The sequence below is a fragment of the Notamacropus eugenii genome, chromosome 4 (genome assembly GCF_028372415.1).
Source record: "Notamacropus eugenii isolate mMacEug1 chromosome 4, mMacEug1.pri_v2, whole genome shotgun sequence".
Classification (NCBI taxonomy): domain Eukaryota; kingdom Metazoa; phylum Chordata; class Mammalia; order Diprotodontia; family Macropodidae; genus Notamacropus; species Notamacropus eugenii.
The window spans coordinates 385,273,739-385,294,720 of record NC_092875.1 but is presented as its reverse complement, the minus strand read 5'-3'; the positions used below and the strand labels follow the sequence as shown (position 1 = coordinate 385,294,720).

The following is a 20,982-nucleotide window of genomic DNA, read 5'->3' as shown; positions in this document are numbered from 1 at the left end:
AGATGTTACCATGTGTTACATCATCTCTTTGTGACATGATTCAGACACATTTCCCAGTGTAAAGTCATTTTGCACAGTCATAGTTCTAGCAGGGCTAGTACTGAATTTTGTTGCAGGCAATCAGGGTTAAGTGACTTGCCCAGGATCACACAGCTAGTAAGTGTATGAAGACAGATTGGGACTCAGGTCCTCCTGGCTGCAGGGCCAGTGCTCTATCCCTTGCACCACCTAACTGCCTGTAGTATTGATTCTTTCTCCCCTCGACCTCCATATCTTTTTCAGTTTCCCCAATTTGCATTTTACTTTACTTATTGTTTACTTATTTTATTTGTTTTCAGTGTTCTACAATCCTTCCATATATCTTAGATTTTTCTCCTCCCTCCCCACCCTCTCACCAAATAGCATGCAGTTTTATATATTTTCTACACATATATTCCTATCAAATATGTTTTCACCTTAGTCATGTTGAATAGAAGAATTAAAATGAATGGGAGAAACCATAAAAAAAAAACATAATACAAAAGAAAATGGTCTATTTCATTCTGCAGTCAAATTCCATAGTTCTTTCTCTGGGTTCAGAAGGCATTTTGCCTCAAAAGTCCACTTCATCATCTATGTGTACATCCCTGGAGATTATACTGCCAAGGCAAGTGAATTTATCCACAGGATTCTGTATTTCTCCACTTGTTTGGACAATGCACATACTAAAATAGGAATGATATGGAGATTAATATGACCTCTGTGCAAGGATGACAAGGAAATTTATGATGCATTTCTTATTTTGTTTCAGAAATGCAAAAGGGATTTTCTTTGGTTTTGTTTAAGTTTTGACGAGATCTGTGATTTAATCTGCTAGCTATTCATATATATATATATACACACACACATATATATATATGTATGTATATATGTATGGAGTCTACCCTTCTAATATATATATATGTATATATATGTATATGTATATGTATATATGTATATATATATATATGTGTATATATATACATGTGTATATATATATACATATATATATGTGTATATATATATATACACATATATATATGTATATATATATATATATATATATATATATATATATATATATATACGTCCCTTCTACTGATGCGTGTTGACAACTCATCAATATTTTATAATCTTAGAAAGATGCCTAGGTTTCTGAGGGAGAGAATATAATTTCCCCATTATTATGTAGCTGACCAGATCTTCTCAATTCCAAGGAAAGTTTTTTTTTTTTTTTCACACTATGCCAGCTAGGGTGTAGAGTAGGAATTTGTACTGAAATAATTATCCATGTTCAGGGTACACTGAGAGGTCTTCTTTTGACTCAAATAAATCCCTTCATTCCCAGTGAAATATTATTGAGGAGTGGGACTCTAAGGGAATTTGCTGTGGTTCATAAGTGTGAAACCTTCAGAGTAGGACTTGAGAGTCACTAATAGTACTCTTTTTTGGAACAACAGCAACATGAGTGTAAGTATCACAATCTTTAACAAATGGTATATTAGGTATAACATTAAGACCACTAAATAATACGGGAGAGATCTGGAAATAAAGTAAGATAGAAATACAGGGGAGCACAAATGCTTAATTGGGAAAGGGAGAGAATCCTATACATTTAAGTTGGAAAGGTAACAATTGAAATTCAAATAGTTGTAAAAGTGTGAAAATCGAGGATTTTCAACATTAACTTCCAATAAAAATTAGAACTTTGTAATTAGTCACTCTGCTGGCTAAGCAAATATTTGTTAGGAAAGATTGCTTCCACATGAAGAGTTAAATAAATGTGGAGACATCTCAACAAACTGTGCATAGCCATTTACTAAAAGCTTGATGGTGATCTATGAGACTGAGTTGCATTTTCCACTACTGTATCATAGACCTGTCCCTTTTAATAACTTATGCTCCTTCAAAAAAATTACAAATTAAGTTCAAAATTGAAATTTTGTTAAAATGTATATGACGGTGTTTTCTTCAGCAAGTGTATTCTCATTCTCCGTGTATTTTTATTGTGAAAGCTTCAGTATTTTATCTGTGTGTAGTCATATGCAACACTCCAATTTCAGATAGTATCAGCAATTTACAAGGTCATAGTTGATGCCCTCAACTGTGGTTTTATTGTAGAAAAAAGTACTTATGGGAGTTTGTTATACACTCAGAGTACGGATTGGACAACCAACTCTCTCATACTTTTGACTAGAACTTCTTGACACTAGAACTAGTGTTCATTTAAAATGTCTTCCCTTTAAAAGGGTTCATTTTCCCTTACAGAGAAAAATGCTTTTTCAAGCTTTATTCAAATACTGAATGCATCCTTAAATACCAACCTACTTTTCACTAATTCTTTCTGATTGATGACGTTGGACACTATCATCCCGATTATTTGAATATGAGGGAAAAAATCTTTCCATTTTTCTCATCAAATTTTCTCATGAAACTATTTTACATAGGAAATGACAACTCACTAAGAAGATTTTTGGATTAGATATTCTTGTAATAATTCATTTCTTAAATGGATTTTTTAATGGCTGGGAGAGTATTTCCCTATTCCTAAGCATTTAATGTATATATTATAAGTGACAATTTGGACAAGACAAAAATTCAAATATCTAATATACATATATGTGTATATATGTATGTATATATATGCATATGCACATGCATATGCATATGTGTATAAATATATGCATGCACATGTATATTGTACATATATGTATATGTGTACAAAATTGCATTACAATTATGTAAAATACATATTTATACAAATGTACATCACATGTTTCAGGTGACATTTATTTTCAAAACTGAACTTGTAAATGGTCATTTATTTAAAAAAACTGACATTTGGCAAATGTCTGCAGCACGAGATTGCTTATATCATTAAGGGTGATAGTTGTCCACTAGGGAGAAAAGCAAAGTATTTGTTGGCTGGTTCTTCATTCATGTGAAAGTATTTGAAATTTCTCTTGAGTTAAAGAAAGTCTGTAATTTATTCAATGGTTTTTTGACCTGACTGGCTACTTTGAAAATCATTGATCTTACTTTTCTAAAGCGATTTAGATGTGAACCAAATTCTGATATCCACAGGGGAAAACCTGGGTGGGAGTACAAATCAAAGAGCAGTCTGCGAAGACATATGTCAGGAATGGACCCACTTTTAATTTCGTTTTTTCTCTTTTTGGGCTGCTCATGGTTTAGATGGAGACTGTAGATGGAAAATTATTTGGGCCCAAAACTGAAGAGGAGGAAGAAATTAATATATAGGATCTGGAAAACAATAAAATGGTCTTTTAAGGAATCTCAAACTGATGCTTGAGCTCCCCAATATCTTTGAACAACAGTAATGTACATGTGAACTTTCAGGTTATATATGATTCAACACCAAAATATTTGAGGAATAATAATTGCAAAGAGATAATGTAGACACAACGTGCATTTTTATGGATGGCAGGATAAATGAACACAAGATGTGTCATTTTGCATATGAGAACACTGAGATGGGTAAAATGACCTGTCTATAGTAACTCAGCTGAAAAGTTATAACACAGGATTTGAACTCAAATCTCTATAAGTCCTTGTTATCACTGTAACAGCATGAACTGTGACTTACACAGGAGGGCCTGATGTACAGATATTTAGATCTGATTTTCTAAAAGGAAAGCAATTTTTGAAGCATCAACAATCTACATAAATCAAGCACATGTATCATTCACTTAGTTCAGGGGAAAATTTCAGCACCTTGAATTTCAGAGAAAATACAAAAAGAGAAATAAAATTCAACAGACAGGGCTTCTAACTGTCTGACCATAAGTAATATGTAGTTACCAGAGAGAGAAGCACCAGCATCTGGGTTTTCAAAGCCAGGAGACTCCTTAGTGGACACCCAGAATCTATTCTGCCCAAACACTTCCAATGAGTAAGTCCCAAAAGAAACACACACACACACACACACACACACACAGACGTGTGTGTATATACATATTGTATATACATAAAATATGTGTGTATATATATGTATGTATGTATGTATGTATGTATGTATGTATGTATGTATACACTTTTCAGAGCCAGGGGGCATCAAGATCCTTGGCAACCAGGGCTTCATTAGAAATTGACAAAACAAATGGGCTTTTCCACAAAACAAATCTCCCCTAATCAATTTTCCCTTAGTTGGCAGGTCCATTAATGGATGGGAAAGATCTTTAGCTCTCATTAACATTACAATCACTGTCACTCAAGGTTATCACCATTATATCACCTAGGTTATTTCACAGCAGCACAGAATATTTGTGTTTGAAGACACTACATTAACTATTTTTTTCTAATACTTTACTGTAAAGTCATCTGGAATACAGTCAACAGATAATCACTCATATAACACTTAAAGACTTACAGTGAGTGAGGCCTAATACCTCCTAAGATATATCCTTCCACTTTTCTACAGGTCAAATTATAAAATCCTTGCTGTCCTCCTCTGAAATAGATAGCTACGTGGTGGAGTAGATCACAAACTTGATCTAGACCTGGGAAGATCAGAGTTCAGATTCAATCCTAGATACTAGCTGTGTTATCCTGGGCTTAACCTGTGATTCAGTTTCCTCACCTATAAAATGGAGATCACAATAGCACCTGTGTCACAGAATTTTTGCCAGGATCAAATGAAATATTATCTATAATATTAGATATAACTGTAAATTAATTGACCTTGTTTTTGGCACATAATTGATACTTAAAGAAAGACTTCTTTCCTTCCCATCCCCCGAAATATTTAAACTTGTCTCTTTCTAATTCCCACTCAGTGGTCATTGTTATATCCCATGCACAAACCAAAAAATCTAGTTTTTCTTCCACACATCAACCCTTAAAATATTTGGATGCAACTATGAACCCCTACTGACCCTGAATATTCTCTTATTCAGGATAGACATTCCCCATATCCCTAGTTCCTTCAAGTATATATTCTTACATAGCATGGATTGAGGCCCTTCAACATCCCAGTTGCTCACCTCTGAACATTACAAAACTTACAGATCACTTTTCAATGTGATAATTTAAAAGTTATTGCAATATTCTAAATATGGTCTGACCTTAGAAGAATGTTGAAGAATTATAATTTATTTGTTCTTAGAGGCAGTGCCTTTTTTAAATGGAGCTTAAGGACAGTTTCTAAGCAATGTTATTTTGGTTGTTATATCACAGCTGACTAATATTGAATTTACATCAATTGAAAATCCTCATATCATTTTCTTATCAGTTGCTGTTTATCCACATCTATCTCACATTTTCCTCCTGAAGCTTCTTCTTTGACTATATTCATTTATACTAACTGGATTTCATATTATTAGATTAATTTAGCTCTTTAACCTGTCAAGATATTTTTGAATCCTGACTCTAGCATGCAGAGTACTAGTTATTCCTCCCATTTCTGTCATCTGTGAAATAAGCAAGCAGGATGTTTGGGTGTGTAACCACATCACTGATGTAATATTAAAGAGCACAAGAACAAGTAGAGATCACTAGGATATGTCATTGTAGGTCTCCAATCAAATTGACCATGAACAATAAATGACCTCTCTGTGCATATGGTTTTTCATCTAGTGATGGATAGAATGACACATTAACATCTACTCCACAGTTAACTTTCTGCATTGTCCATGAGAAGCATACGGCATACTTTATCTGAAATAAAAGTAAATTTTATCTAGAATTTTCCTGATATAACAGTTAATAACCTTGTCAAAATTTCAAATAAACTTGGTTTCATGACTTTTTCTACATACAGGCGAGATGGCTTTTTGAAATTATCATTTGCTTTTATAGATGTTCACTAACCTTTTCTTTTGCAATAGATTTTAGAATTTTTACAGTAAATACAATCAAGTTCACTGATCAGATTTTATATTACAGTTATTATTCTCTTCTCATGTAAAAGACAAACAAAAAATAAATTAAAAAATTGTAACATATTGCTTTTTTATACTCCAGCAGTATGTATCGTCTTGCATATAATCTTTAAAATATTCATGAAGGTGACCCATCCATTACAGATCCTGATGATTTCAGTACCACTTCAATCTTTTATATGGTAACTATGGGATCTCTCAATATTCTGAGATCCAAATTCATAGTTCTTTCTCTGCCCATAGAAGGGATTTTGCCTCAAGAGTCCATTGGGATATTTTTAGGTACTTGCACTGCTGTGAAGGTCTTTCTCTACCAGAAAAATTCATCACACATTGTGGTTTTTGCTGTGTACAAAGTTCTCCTGGTTCTGCTCCTGTCACTCTTCCTGTACTTCTTGTATCACAGGAGTATTCCATTGCATTCATATACCACTACGAGTTCAGCCATTCCTGACTTTTTGGGCATTGACTTGATTTCCAGGTCTTGGCCACCACAAAAAGAGCTTCTATAAATACTTTTGAACATGCGGTTCCCTTTCTCTGGCTTTCTTTTTTATTTATTATTATATTTATTTTCAGTGTTCTACAACCACTTCCATATAACACTGATTTTTCACCACCCTTCCCCTCCTTCCCCCCAACCTCTCCCATCCCTCACCAAGACAGCATATAATCCCATATAAATTCTACACATGCATTCCTATGAAATAAATTTTCACCTTTGTCAGGTTGCGTAGAAGAATTAAAGTGAATGGGAGAAATCATAAAACAAACCAAAATGAAATACAAAAGAAAATAATCTGCTACATTCTGTGATTGAATTCCATAGTGCTTTCTCTGGATGTGGAAGGCATTTTGCCATAAGAGACCACTGGGAATTACTTAAGTCCTTGCATGGAAATGAAGTACTAAGTCTACCAGAAAAAATCCTCCCACACTATGATTGTTGCTGTGTACAAAGTTCTCCTGGTTCTTCTCCTTTCACTCAGAATCAGTTCATAGAAGTCTTTCCAGGCCTCTCTGAAGTCTTCTTGTTCATCATTTATTAGACCAAAATAGTATTGCATTACATTCATATATCACAATTTATTCAGCCATTCCGTACTTGATGGGAATCTCCTTGATTTCCAGATTTTGACCACCACAAAGAGTGCTGCTATAAATATTTTTGTACATGTGGGTCCCTTTCTCATTTTTATGATCTCTTGAGGATATAGTCCTAGAAGCGGTATTGTTGGGTCAAAGGATTTGCACGTTTTTGTAACCCTTTGAGCATAGTTACAAATTTCTCTCCAGAATAATTGCATCAGCTCACAGATCCACCAACAGTGAATTAGTCTTCCAACTCTCCCACATCTTCCCCAACACTTACCATCTTCCTGCTGTTTCATGTTAGCTAATCTGATAGATTTGATGTGGTATCTAAGAGTTTCTTTGATTTTCATCTCTCTAAGCAATAGTGATTTAGAGCATTTTTTCATATGACTATAAATATCTTTAATTTCATCTTCCGAAAACTGCCTGTTCACATCCTTTGAGATTTTATCAATTTGGGAATGACTTGTATTCTTGCACATTTGACTCAGTTCTCTATATATTTTAGAAATGAGGTGTTTAATCGCAGAGGCTGGTTGCAAAAACTCTTTCCCAGTTTTCTGCTTCCCCCCTAATCTTTTTTGCTCTGGGTTTGGTTGTACAAAAACCTTTCAGTTTAATGTAATCAAAATTATCCATTTTGCACTACATCATGCTTTTTATCTAGTTTAGTCAAAAATTCTTCCCTTCACGATAAATCTGATATTTACACTATTCCTTGCTGTACTAACTTGTTTATAGTACCAATCTTTACGCCTAGATCATGTATCCATTTGGACTTTATTCTTGTGTATGCTGTCAGGCATTGTTTTATGCCATTTCTGCCAAACCGTTATCCAGTTTTCCCAGCAATTTTGGTTGAACAGTTTGTTCTTAATCCAGAAGCTGGTGGTGTCCTAGAGTTTATCAAACAGTTGATAGCTGTATCCATTGACTACTGTGCCTTGAGTACCTAACATATTGCACTGGTCTACCCTTTTGTTTCTTAGCCAGTACCAAGTAGGTTTGATAATTGCTGCTTTATAACAAAATTTGAGATGTGGTAGTGCTAGGACACCTTCCCGAGCATTTCTTTTTCTTAGTTCCCTTGTTAATCTGGACCTTTTGTTCTTCCAGCTGAATTTTTATATTATTTTTTCCCACTCTACAAAGTAGTTATCTGATAGTTTAGTTGATATGACACTGAATAAGTAAATTAATTTAGGTACAATTGTCGTTTTCATTATATTGGCTCGGCCAACCCACAAGCAACTGGTGTTTTTCCACTAACTGAAATCTGACTTTAATTGTGTGACAAGTATTTTGTAATTGTTTTCATATAATCCATGTATTTTTTTTGGCAGGTGGACTCCCAAATATTTTATAATGTCTACCCTAGCTTTACGTGGGATTTCTCTTTCTTTCTGTTGTTGTTGGGCTTTGCTAGTAATGTGTGTGTGTGTGTGTGTGTGTGTGTGTGTGTGTATAGACATTAAGAAGATTTTTGTGGGTTTATTTTACAATCTGCAAATTTGTCAAATTTGTTTATTATTTCAAGGATGGTTTTACTTGAATCTCTGGGGTTATCTAAGTATACCATCATATCATCACCAAAGAGAGATAATTTAGTTGAATTTTCATCTCTTTGCTGTAAAATTATGCTCAGATTTACTAGGTAATTGATCCTTCGTTGTAGTCCAAACTTCTTTGCCTAACAGAATATTGTATTCAAATTCGTTTTATCTTTAAATGTAGAAGTTTCAAGGTCCTGTGTGATCCTGACTATGACTCCTCATTATGTGAATCATTTCTTTCTGGCTTCCTGCAAAATTTTCTCTTTCACTTGATAGTTTTGGAATTTGGCAACAATATTCTTTGGCGTTTTCCATTTGGAATCCCCTTCAGGAAGTACACAGTGGATTCTTTTCATGAATACTTTGCCATCTGGGTCTAGGACTTCTAGGCAGTTTTCCTTGATGATTCCTTTTTAGATATTGTCCAGGTTCTTTTTTCATCATGACTTTCTGGTAGACCAATACTTTTTAAATTTTCTTTCCCAGGTCTTTTTTCCATGTCATTTTTTCCCAGTGAGATATTTTACATTTTCTTCTACTTTTTAATGCTTTAAATTCTGTTTGGCTGATTCTTGATGTCTCATAGAGTCATGAACTTCTACTTGCCCAGTTCTAATTTTTAGTAGATTTTTTCCTCATTTATGTTTTGCATTTCCTTTTCCATTTTCCCAGTTGTTTCTTTTAAGCAGTTACTTTCTCCATTTATATTTTGTACTTTCTTTTCCATTTGTCCACTTTTCCTTCTCAAGAAGCTGTTCTCTTCAGTGAACTCGTTATTCACATTTTTAAAATCATTCACCAGTTTTTCTTCTGCTTCTCTAATTTGACCTTTAAAATTCTTCTTGACCTCTTCCAAGAAAGCTCTTTGTACTTGATATCAGTTCATATTCCCTTCTGAAGTTTCATATATGAGTGCAGTCTCAATTCTGATCTCTTTGGTGTCCTTGTTTTTGTCTTTGTCGGCAAAGAAGGATAATATGGTCTTTTCTCTTCCAGTTTGCTTCTTACTTATAATGATGGTGATGTTGCTTTTCCTGACTTTTAAAGTAGATCTCTGCTTATAGGGCACAAGGGGCTCTGTCCCACAGTTCTTGTGCCTTGAACTTGAAGCTTTATGTTTTTACCACTGGTTCTTTCAGCTAGGAGCTAAAATGCTGTGGCTTACCTGGTGCTGAGCTGGCTGGAGTGCCAAATCAGAGGTCAGATAAAGCTTAATGAATTTCCCCAGATTTACCCTGGAGCTAGATGCCTTAAGTGTGGGAAAGGGTGGTCTGGCAGCAGGAGGTCTCCTCTGTTGAGCTACAGAATACTTAAATTCAGCAGTTGGTGAACCTCATCTGCTCTAGTGTCTTCCTGATTCCCTGGTTGTGCTGAGGCATGCCTGGGGACCTGGTGTTGAAGATTCTGGGCTCCACTTTCAAGGAGCTCATGATCTCCTCCTGGTTTACTGAGGTAGGGCTGTCTGGGAAAACTCCCAGTCATAGCTAGAGCCCCATTCTGTGATTTTCCTTTCCTCACAGACCAAGTTCATTTACCCCTTCATCAGATCCTGCTGTCCCAGGATTTTTCCTTGGAAATATTCTCTTCGTTTTTCAAGATCAACAAGGGGAGGGAAATAACATTTACGGATCACTCCACCATCTTAACTCCCAGAAGTTCTAGTAGGTATCTTACAGATATTTAAACTGTGGGCTGATGGTTTCAGCAGCAGCTGCTACTCTTACCTGGGGTTCTGTGGTTCTTTCTTGCTTACTTCCACCAGATTCCCATCCAGAGATGACATGTTTGAGAATCCACACTGCTGCTGCTTCAGACCACCCAGGGCTTACTACTTAGCATTGCTATGGTGGGGTCTGTGCTGGTAGAACTTTTGGGCTGTGTGCTATGCTAGCCCCATACAACAGATTCTTCCTGTCCATCCTACAGTCTGTCTGGGGTTGGAAATCTGCCACACTCTGTTTCCTATTGTATTCTGCCACCCTAAAATTTGTTCAGATTCTCGCTCTAGAAGTATCTGAAGGAGTTTGTCCTAGAGCTTAGGTGAGTACTTCCTCTCACTCCGCCATCGTGCAGTTATTGCTTCTTTAATCCTCCTCTGTAATACAACAGAAGAGTTAGATGCTTTCCTCAATCTCATCAGCTCACTCAGAGTTTTAGCACAACATTTTTAGGAGATACTAACACATTCATATTCATCATCCATTATCGGTCTTTGATTCCATCTTCTCTACGTTGAAAAATATAAACTTTTAGTGCTTCCCATGCATATACATCTTCTTCTTTCCATTTTTTCATCTTCATCATAATAGCTTCTTCTTATTTCTTAAGAATGTCATTCTTGAAAATTTCTCATTTGTTCTGAACTGAATTGCCCTGTAGAATTATAGGTTATGCAATCCTACATATCAGTCATCTGCACTTTTAAAAATACCTGTCTCTAGAATTAGGAGTCTGTGACACTAATTTAAGCTTTCCATAATTCAAAAAGAAACTCAAGGAGGGATCATTTTCATTTCCCCATTAAATCTTCAGTTCTACACTAGAAGCTAATTTTTCATTGTTAACTAGAATCATTTCCAAAATAGAGCTTCTTACTGAAATTTCTGCTTTTTTAAAGGACAAAATTATCTCTAATCATAAGTTATATCTTCTTCTTGTGAGTATAAAGAGTTCCAGCACATGTCTACAAAATAAATATTCTGTCTTGTCTTATTGACAGGTTTGTGATTTGTTTTCTTAACAGCCCCCAACTGGCCTTCTTTTCATTCAATCCACTTTTTTTCTGTGATATATTCTGATGGAAAAAAAAATTGTTTCCAGCTCTCCTTTCAGTGATTTTCACTGGACATCATCCATGTTGCTTGTTTCCTATCTATGATTGCTGATTCCGTGTTTTCTTTCTATATATTATTAATCCTCATATTTTATTTATCTTCTGCCTTTTGAATAGATTTTTATCACAGATGCTTTTATTAGTCATGAATTCCACTGACTATCACCATATTGATGACTATGAAAATGTATTTCTTCCCTTGCTTTTTTACAGAATTTTACAGATGAAGGAAAGTGCAGCAGATAGCAGTTAAGGGACTAGCCCAGATAGATAGAATTTAAATGCCTAGCCCAGTTAGAACACTAAGAGACAATCTGAAATCAATTCATCCTGATTCTGCATCCAGAATTTTATCTATTGGAAAATACACTGTCATGCACATATGCAAGTATATATGCATTATGTATAAACTTATGTTAAATCTCTTTCACACATGCATGCATATATCTGTACTCATGTGCAGATTTACATGTGCACACATGTGTATGAACACGGGTGTGTATGTGTGTGGATAGAAATATGTGTGCAGTGTTTATGCATATGTGTATGCATGTATGTGTATAAATGTATATATGAATGCATACAATGCATGCATTCACACAAATATTCATACATACATATGCATATGTATGAGTATATATACATGTGTGTTGTGTGAATGCATATATATCCTCTGTTAGAAAATGTGTACATGCTTATGTATATGTCTGCTTGCACATGCAAAGACACACATGTGTACACATATATACATACACAAATATACAGACATACACACTTACACACATATATACGCATAAACATATACATATAAATATATACACACATACATATCTGTTAGAAAAATACATATGTTTCTTTTGTTTTAGGAAACTAGTTCACCAGTAGTACTTAAGTACCTTTACTCTGTTTTTTGTTGGGTGCAAGGCATATTTATGTGGTTTTGATTACCAATGATTTTATAACACCAAAGGAGTTTATGTCAATTAAATTATCCACATAAATGAAGGAGATAACATGCTATATACTACTAATTTGGGTCAAAACTCATTAGATATATTTGAATCAAGTGCTAACTATGATTTTGATCAATAATATGGAACTTTAAGCCAACGTGGAAGACTAAATTTGTACTTTCTATTACTTATTAATAAAGAACTATGTGGTTTAGTAGATACAACAATGGACTTGGATTCAGTCACATCTGAGAAAATCTCCAATCTCTGTGTGATTGTATTTCTTTATCTGTAAAAGCGGTAATAGTGTCTTCTTCCCTTGGCTGTTGTGGGGATCCAATGAGATAACACTCATAAACTGCTTAGCATAGAACCTGGTACATAGTAGTAGCTTAATGAATGATTGTTTATCTTTATTAAAGACCCCAAAATTGTAAAATTTATGACCAGATTTGAAGGCAAATTTTCCTGGCTCCTCCTCCAGTGTTCTATCTACTTCAGTGCATAGAAGATGATTTCTTAAGGTCACTTCCATTTTAAAAATCTTTTCAGTGTATCCATGTAGAGTGTGTGAATGTGTGACTATGTGTGAACGTATATTATATAAGTAAATCATCTTGGAATTATGTAGGTGGAATAGTAAATCACAGTATTTAGAAAACACTGATATGCAGTAAAAGATTTCTTTCTCCATAACAACTTTTCTCTGTTTAGTATGCTTCTGATTTTGTCGTGTTCCTCTTTTGTTGCCAAAGAAGACCATGCCATCAGAGAAATGATGACATGACTTGCATTTGACTTTGTTTTGATTGAGGGAGGGCTGTGCAAGAAACAAAGGAAGACAGGTAGTTGCAGCCCAGTGATCTGACAGCCAAGCAGCGCAAAGTAATTTGGGTATATTCAATGATTTTCAGCGATTAACAAGTCAGACATTTTCTTTTTATTAAAGACATACTATGTGCTAAGTTAGCGAAAATTCAGGAAAGATTGCAATGGTACATTCACATGTATGTTTACTTAGCAGTTGAAAAATCTGACTTTAAATTCTAATACTGACACAGGTTAGTTGTGATGTTAAGTTAGTTATTTTATCCTCTAAGAATAATTATTCTCATCCATAAATTCAAGATGATACACTTCTAATACCTATCTCAAAAATCTGCTGCAGAAACAAACAAACAAAAGACCCTTTCAACTTTAAGAAAAATGTAAAGGTGAACTGTTATCTGTGAGAATCATTTATGTTGACTGTTGGTGGTTCATCTTTGTTGTACAAAATTTTAAATACTGCAAAATAATTTTTACTTATTTATTTTAAGTTTTCAATATTCATTTCCACAAAATTTTGAGTTCCAAATTTTCTCCCCATCTCTTCACTCCTTCTACCCCAAAAAGCCTTGGATTTTGATTGCCACTTCTGCCAGTGTGCCCTCCCTTTTCAAGCCCCTCCCTTCCCTTATTCCCATCTTCTGTCTTGTCCTGTAGGGCAAGATAAATTTCTATATCCCATTACCTGTATTTCTAACTTCCCAGATGTATGCAAAAACAATTCTCAACATTTATTCCCAAAACTTTGATTTCCAACTTGTCTTTCTGCCTCCCTCCCCACCCATCCTCACTGAGAAGGCAAGCAATTCAATATAGGCCATATATATGTAGTTTTGCAAATGACTTCCATAATAGTCATGTATAAGACTAACTATATTTTCCTCCATCCTATCCTGTCCCAATTTCTTATATTTTCTTTTTTAACCTTGTCCCTCTCCAAAAGTGTTTACTTCTAATTGCTCCCTCCTCCCATTCGACCTCACTTCCATCATTCCCCCACCCTGCCTTTCCCCTTCTTCCCTATTTTCCTGTAGTGTAAGATAGACTTTCATATCAAATTGAGTGTTCATGTAATTATTTCCATGAGGGAAATGTGACGAGAGTAAATTCGACTTTTTCCTTCTCACCTCCCCCCTTTTCTCCTCCATTGCAAAAGGATTTTCTTGCCTCTTCTATGACAGATAATGTGCCCCATTCCATTTCTCCCTTTCTTTTTCCAATATATTCCTCTCTCACCCCGTCATTTTTTTTTAGATATGATCCCTTCCTGTTCAATTCACCCTGTGCTCTCTCTCTCTCTCTGCCTGTCTGTCTCTCTGTCTCTGTCTTTCTGTCTGTCTGTCTGTCTGTCTTTCTGTCTCTCTCTCTCTATACACACACACACACACACACACACACGTGTGTGTGTGTGTGTGTGAGTGCATTCATGTGTGTTTATAATCCCTCCAACTGCTCAGATACTGAGAAAAGTTTCAAAAATCAGAAATAGCATCTTTCCATTGAGGCATGTGAACAGTTCAGTTTTCGTAAGTCCCTTATGATTACTCTTTCCTGTTGCATTTCATGCTTCCCTTGATTCTTATGTCTGAAAGCCAAATTTTCTTTTCTGCTCTAGTCTTTTCATCAAGAATACTTGAAAGTTCTCTATTTCATTGAATGATGGTTTTTCACCCTGATGTATAATAATAAGTTTTGCTGGGTAGGTAGTTCTTGCTTTTAACCCTAGTTCCTTTGACTTCTGGAGTATCATATTTCAACCCCTTTGATCCCTTAATGTAGAAGCAGCTAGATCTTGTGTTATCCTGATTGTATTTCCACAATAATCAAATTATTTCTTTCTAGCTCCTTGCAACATTTTCTTCTTGACCTGAGATCTCTGGAATTTGGTTACAATATTTCTAAGAGTTTCTCTTTTTGGATCTCTGTCTGAAGGGGATCGGTGGATTCTTTCAATATTTATTTTACCCTCTGTTTCTAGAATATCAGAGCAGTTTTACTTGATAATTTCATGAAAGATGATGTCTAGGCTCTTTTTCTGATCATGGCTTTCAGGTAGTCCCATAATTGTTAAATTGTCTCTCCTTTATCTATTTTCCAGGTCAATTATCTTTTCAGTGAGATATTTAACATTTTCTTCTATGTTTTCATTCCTTTGGTTTTGTTTTTTTAATTTCTTGTTTTCTCATAAAGTCAGTAGTTTCCATCTGCTCCATTCTAATTATTAAAGAACTGTTTTCTTCAGTGAGCTTTTGAACCTCCTTTTCCATTTTGCTAATTCTGCTTTTTTAAAGCATCTTTCTCCTCAATTGCTTTTTAAACCTCTTTTTCCCATTTAGTTAGCCTATTTTTAAAGGTGTTATTTTCTTCGGCATTTTTGGGGGTCTCCTTTTGTAAGCTGTTGACTGGCTTTTCATGATTTTTCTGCATTGTTCTCATTTCTTTTCCCAATTTTTCCTGCACCTCTCTTACTTGATTTTCAAAATCCTTTTTGAGCTCTTCTATGGCCTGGGACCATTGAATATTTATTTTGGGGGTTTTGGATGCAGATGCCTTGACTTTTTTGTCTTCCCCTGATGTTAAACATTGTTTTTCCTCATTTGAAAGTATGGTAGAGAATGCATGTTCACCAAGAAAGTGAACTTCTATAGTCCTAGGGTTTTTTTTCTTTTTGGGGGTATTTTCCTAACTAATTACTTGACTTTTGGGTCCTTTGTGAAGAGTAGGGTATATTCTAGAGACCTATAACTTCTCAGGTCCTCCAATGTGGCACAATCAAGGGAAAGGAGTTTACTCCCTGGACTAGGTTGCAACTGAAATTCAGATCAGTTGCTCAGTTTCCCCAGATTCTTTAAGCTGAAGCTCCAGCAATTGAAGCTGGCTGCCTGCCATGGCCACCACAGCTGCTGCCAGCTACTGCTGCTGTTGCACCCCCTGCTGCCACCTGGGACCACGAATAGCAGAGGACCTTGCTCACTTGTCATGGAGGTTAGAAAACTCTCTCACTGGCCTTTGAAACTACCTTTGGAACCTATGGGTTGAGGGATGTGCAAACTTCCACTGCTGCTGGGGATTCCACCCCGAGGCCTGCTCAGGCCCTGCTCCTCCCAAAGCTGTGCAGCCAACCTGGGCTGTGTTCCACTTGCCACTGTTGTGACAGACTTTTCCTATTGGACTTCCAGTTCACCTTGGGCTGAAAATCTCCTCCACTCCATAGTTCTGCGGCTTCTGCTACTCTGGAACTTGTTGAGAGTCTTCCAGTACAGGTATTTTATGGGCTGTGGGGAAAGAACTGGAATATGTGCATCTTTTTCCTCTGCCATCTTGGCTCTGTCCTCTGCTGCAAAATATTTAACCATCTTATTTTCTTTTCCTTATACTTGTCTGGGGAGAAAGTTTTAGAAGTAAGGAAATAAGGAAGAAAGGAAAGAAAGAAGAAAGAAAAAAATAAAAAAGCAAGAAAGGAAGAAAGAAAGGAACAATTCAGTACTACGTGTTTAAGGTTATAAAAATCAGCTTATCCAATTGATAATTATTAAAAGAATTTCTCAGAAGTTTTTTAAAATTTATAGTCCGTTTTTAATGAGAAATGTTTTGAATCAGTTAAACATTCATGGCTTATTCATGTGTTGCCACTGTACAATGGAGGCTTTAGTACAGTGAAAATAGTAAGGTATTTTATTTTCACATGGAAAACTAGTCTCTATTTAAAACATTCCTTCACGACAATAACCAAGAGGAAACTAAATAAAATCCATTTTAACATAGTACTTTAAGCTCTAATTATCTTTAAATTCATCATATTTTCTTTTACATAAAATTAAATATGGCTTCTAAATTAGAAGAAGCAAAACAACTTATTGATCACTTTCTGTATATGAATAACTTCAAGCAAAATGATTCAAAGAAGAAAAGAAAAATCTACACACTTTTCAGAACTTATATGTCATGTAATTTATCTCTCATGTTATCATTTATCATTTGGTCTTGACTAGCATAAAATTATTCATATGCATGTAGTGAGGGTTACAAGAATGCATGCCAACCTCAGCCAGTAACTTCACAGTACTATGTACTTAATTGTAGCTTCTCAATCTCAGTAGCAATCTAAAGTTATGGATAGATTTCCCTCCTCAATATGAAAATTACAAACTCTTCAAACTCTTTTTCTCCTTTTTATTTAACTCAAGTCCACAGACTCAGTTCATTAAATAAATAATGTGTTTACTTATATGTGTGGCAATTGGAGAAACCATTTTTCATAACATTAATTGTTCATATTATTATATAATGAATACTTTAATTTCCTGATTAAATTTTTGAATTAATATTATATAGTTAATTAACAAATGAATAAAGAAGTATTAAAACATTATCAATATTTTGGCTATGACAAATAACATTACCAAATTTATTTGCCATCATCAATATATTGGTAGATAGATCTCTCTTTTTCATTTATTTGTACCTTAACAGCATCACACATGATTCATTTACCTCCAGGTATTGTTAAATTTTCTCAGACTTATCTTCAGATTTCTCTTCAAGATAAGAGCTAAGGGAAAAATAATCTACCTAAGTACCAATATGATCTTATCTTGAGTCATTAAAAGAGCTGAGATTTCTGAAATGCAGTGCACTTTTCCGAATGGGAGAAATCTTTGAAAAATTCTCTATTTTTAAAATTTCTTTTTCTTGTTGTTCTTTATACAAACCATAAGACATTTCTGATAAGGAAAAATGTTCACCTCACCTTCTCCTTCTGTCTTGTCAACATGTTCCTGATGCAGCCTGGTGGAAATCAGGAGCAAATACATACTGAGCCCTCAGAACATAGTAAATTATTTTTAAATAGTCAAATAAAATAGAATATTTTCAACATTCTTTTTAACTCTTAAGGATGTTATTACAGTGTATTCATCCTTTGTTATGGAAGAAGCCTATACTATCAGAGAAATAATGACATGACTTGTATCTGACTTTGTTTTGAGTGAGTGAGGGCTGTGCAGATCACCAGCCTCACTTCTCCTCCACAGCTATCTGAATCCAGTGTCCAGATATTCAACAGGATGACTGGAGATGATTCAGGAGGAGGCAATTGGGGTTAAGTGACTTGCCCAAGGTCACAGAGCTAGTGAGTGTCAAATATCTGAGATGAGATTTGAACTCAAGTCCTCCTGACTCCTGCACTGGTGCTCTATCCACTGCACCACCTAGCTGCCCAATGCCCTGTTACTTGTATGATAAAGCACAAACTCTACAGTATTGAAGGCTTTCTACAACCAGATTCCAACCTATCTTTTTAGCCTTATTTCATATTGTGATCATGTGTTTCTCACATACATTCTCTGTCCCCTTCTTTCCACTTAACAGCTACCTTTATAGTTCAAGCCTTCATTACCTCTCACTTGACCTACTAAAATATCCTTTTAACTAGTCAACTTGCTTGACACTCTCTATCCTCCAATCCATTCTCCACTCAATGGCCAAGGTGAGTTTTCATATCACCTCCAAGTTTGATAAACTCCAATGGCTCTCTACTGAGTCTAAAATAAAATATAATCTTCCACTTGATTCCTTCCAATCTGTCTAATCTGCTCACATATAACCTCCCTGCACATACTACACAGTATGGCCATCCTTGCCTAGGTTCTACTTCTCATGCAACACACCATCTGCTGCTATATGCCTAGCACCAGTCAGCTACCATGTCTGAAATGCACTCCCTGCTAACCCCCTCTCAGAATCCCTGACTTCCTTTCAGATTCAGTTCAAGTGCCATCTCCTGCAGGAGGCCTTGCCCAGTTCTTCAGTTGCTAATGCCTTTGTTTTCAAGGCTACTTCCTTTCTACTCTGTATCTTTTATGGACCAATTAATTCAAAATACTTTTATCTGTATTCAGATTCTATAATTCTTACTTTGGATGTGGATAGCATTTTCCATCACGAGTGTTTTGGACTTGTCTTAGCTGAGCCCATACTCTTCAGGACATTAAACAGGCAGGCCACAAATGTAGGGAAATATTCATACTAATACTCTTGGTTGTAGCAGAAAACTTAGCAAGAAAGTGGGTACCCATCATTTGGAGAATGATTGAACAAACGGTGTTAGGGTAATGCAATGGAATGTTATTGAATCATAAGAAGTTACAAATATGGATAATTCAGGAAAATTTGGGAAGACATGTGAAGAAGTGAAGTGGAAGCAGGAAAATAATACATGACTTTGTATTGTATATATAGTAGTTATATATTGCATGTACATGGTAATATATCCAGTGACTTAAGTGGAAAAGAATACTAAATATCCTAAGTAATTGTAGTGAACAGTCTTGGCCCCAGAGAACAGATAATGAGACATGGCTTGGAAGAGGGGTAGAGTACTATGGATGTATAATCAAACAGTCAGTCAAAATACTATTTTTTGGGAGATTGAGTTTCCCTATCTAGCTCAGACTGTAAATAGAGTGACCATTCACAGACTCAATCTCGATACTGATCTATGAATAAAATTTAATCTACTCTGTTTTTCCAAACTGGACTTGGTTGCTCCTCCTCAGGCGGCATCTTGTCCCTCTTCTTCCAGCGGCTTGCAGCTCAGAAGCCCTAAACTTGCACAGTCCACCAGTCTCAACCTCTCCTATAGCAGGGACTGCACTGCAGGTGTGTCTTGCAATACCTGACCAAAAAGAAATTGTTAAATGCTTACTGTATGCCAGTCATTGGGCTAAACAGAAGGGATCTAGAGAAAAAGCAAAAACAGTTCTTACACTCAATATGCGTTTAAAGGGAGACACCCTATGTGAATTATAATTACAGTATTTGTAGCATCAAAGAGGAAATAATTTGAAACTAGTGTTATACATTCATTTACCTTTGGAACAAGCAAACTTCACAACTCCAAGAAATAATAAAGGCTGACAAATGATTTCTGTGAGAAATATGTGAAACATAACATAAAATAGTTTATTTCTTGATAGATTCTCTGAAATGACTAAGATTCAAGAAATGAATGAAAGATTTTCCCATAAACAAAATCTACATGAACTTAGTCTTCCATAACATGACAAAGAGGCACTGAACACACACTGAATCATGCAGCTTTGTTTTTGCAAAAGGCTATGTTTATAATGATCATCCAAGACCATGTAACTTCCATAGAAAATAATGAAAGATTATGTTTACAAATCTTGGTTTTAGTGATAAGTAAATATTATAGAAGGAAGTGACCCTAAACTACAGAACACAACACTATATACAATGAAAACATAGTATGTACTAAATAGCAAACAAGATAAGATTGAGGCTAGAATTAAATCTCAGAGACTTGCTATATTTTTTAATGACAAGTTAGATGGCAAATCACTATTCCACAAATAAATATTTGAAAATATCTTATAGAGCTCAAATAATAGACTTTAACTGAGCTTGAACATTATCACAAAATTAACTTTCCTACAGTTGCCTGAGGATGTATTTTATGAAGGAAAAATTTAAAATGATACTTTAATAGATTTTAGTATAATAACTATGTGTGGTTCTCATACCACAAGAAATGAAAAACTTCCAAAATATAATGATCTTATAGAGGAATTCAGAGTTATATGGAAAAACTTCTCTCTTGTTGTTTCCATTACTGTAGTAATACTTTCAATGACCCTCTAGAGAAAAATTTTGTTGTATACTCATATCTTATTCAATTTCAGGAAACAGTTATTATACAGATCTGTGTAATTCACCATAGGACCCTAACCATCAAAAAATATTAACAGACAAATAACTTATCTCAAGACAATTTATATCTG

General features: G+C 35.1%; 1 non-coding gene across 1 annotated transcript; it reads left to right on the top strand.

Annotated features, from left to right (window-relative positions):
* Positions 1 to 672: 672 nt before the first annotated feature.
* LOC140502885 (U6 spliceosomal RNA) lies at positions 673 to 784 on the top strand. Its single transcript, XR_011966615.1, has one exon. It is a non-coding gene; the product is annotated as a U6 spliceosomal RNA (small nuclear RNA).
* Positions 785 to 20,982: the final 20,198 nt, after the last annotated feature.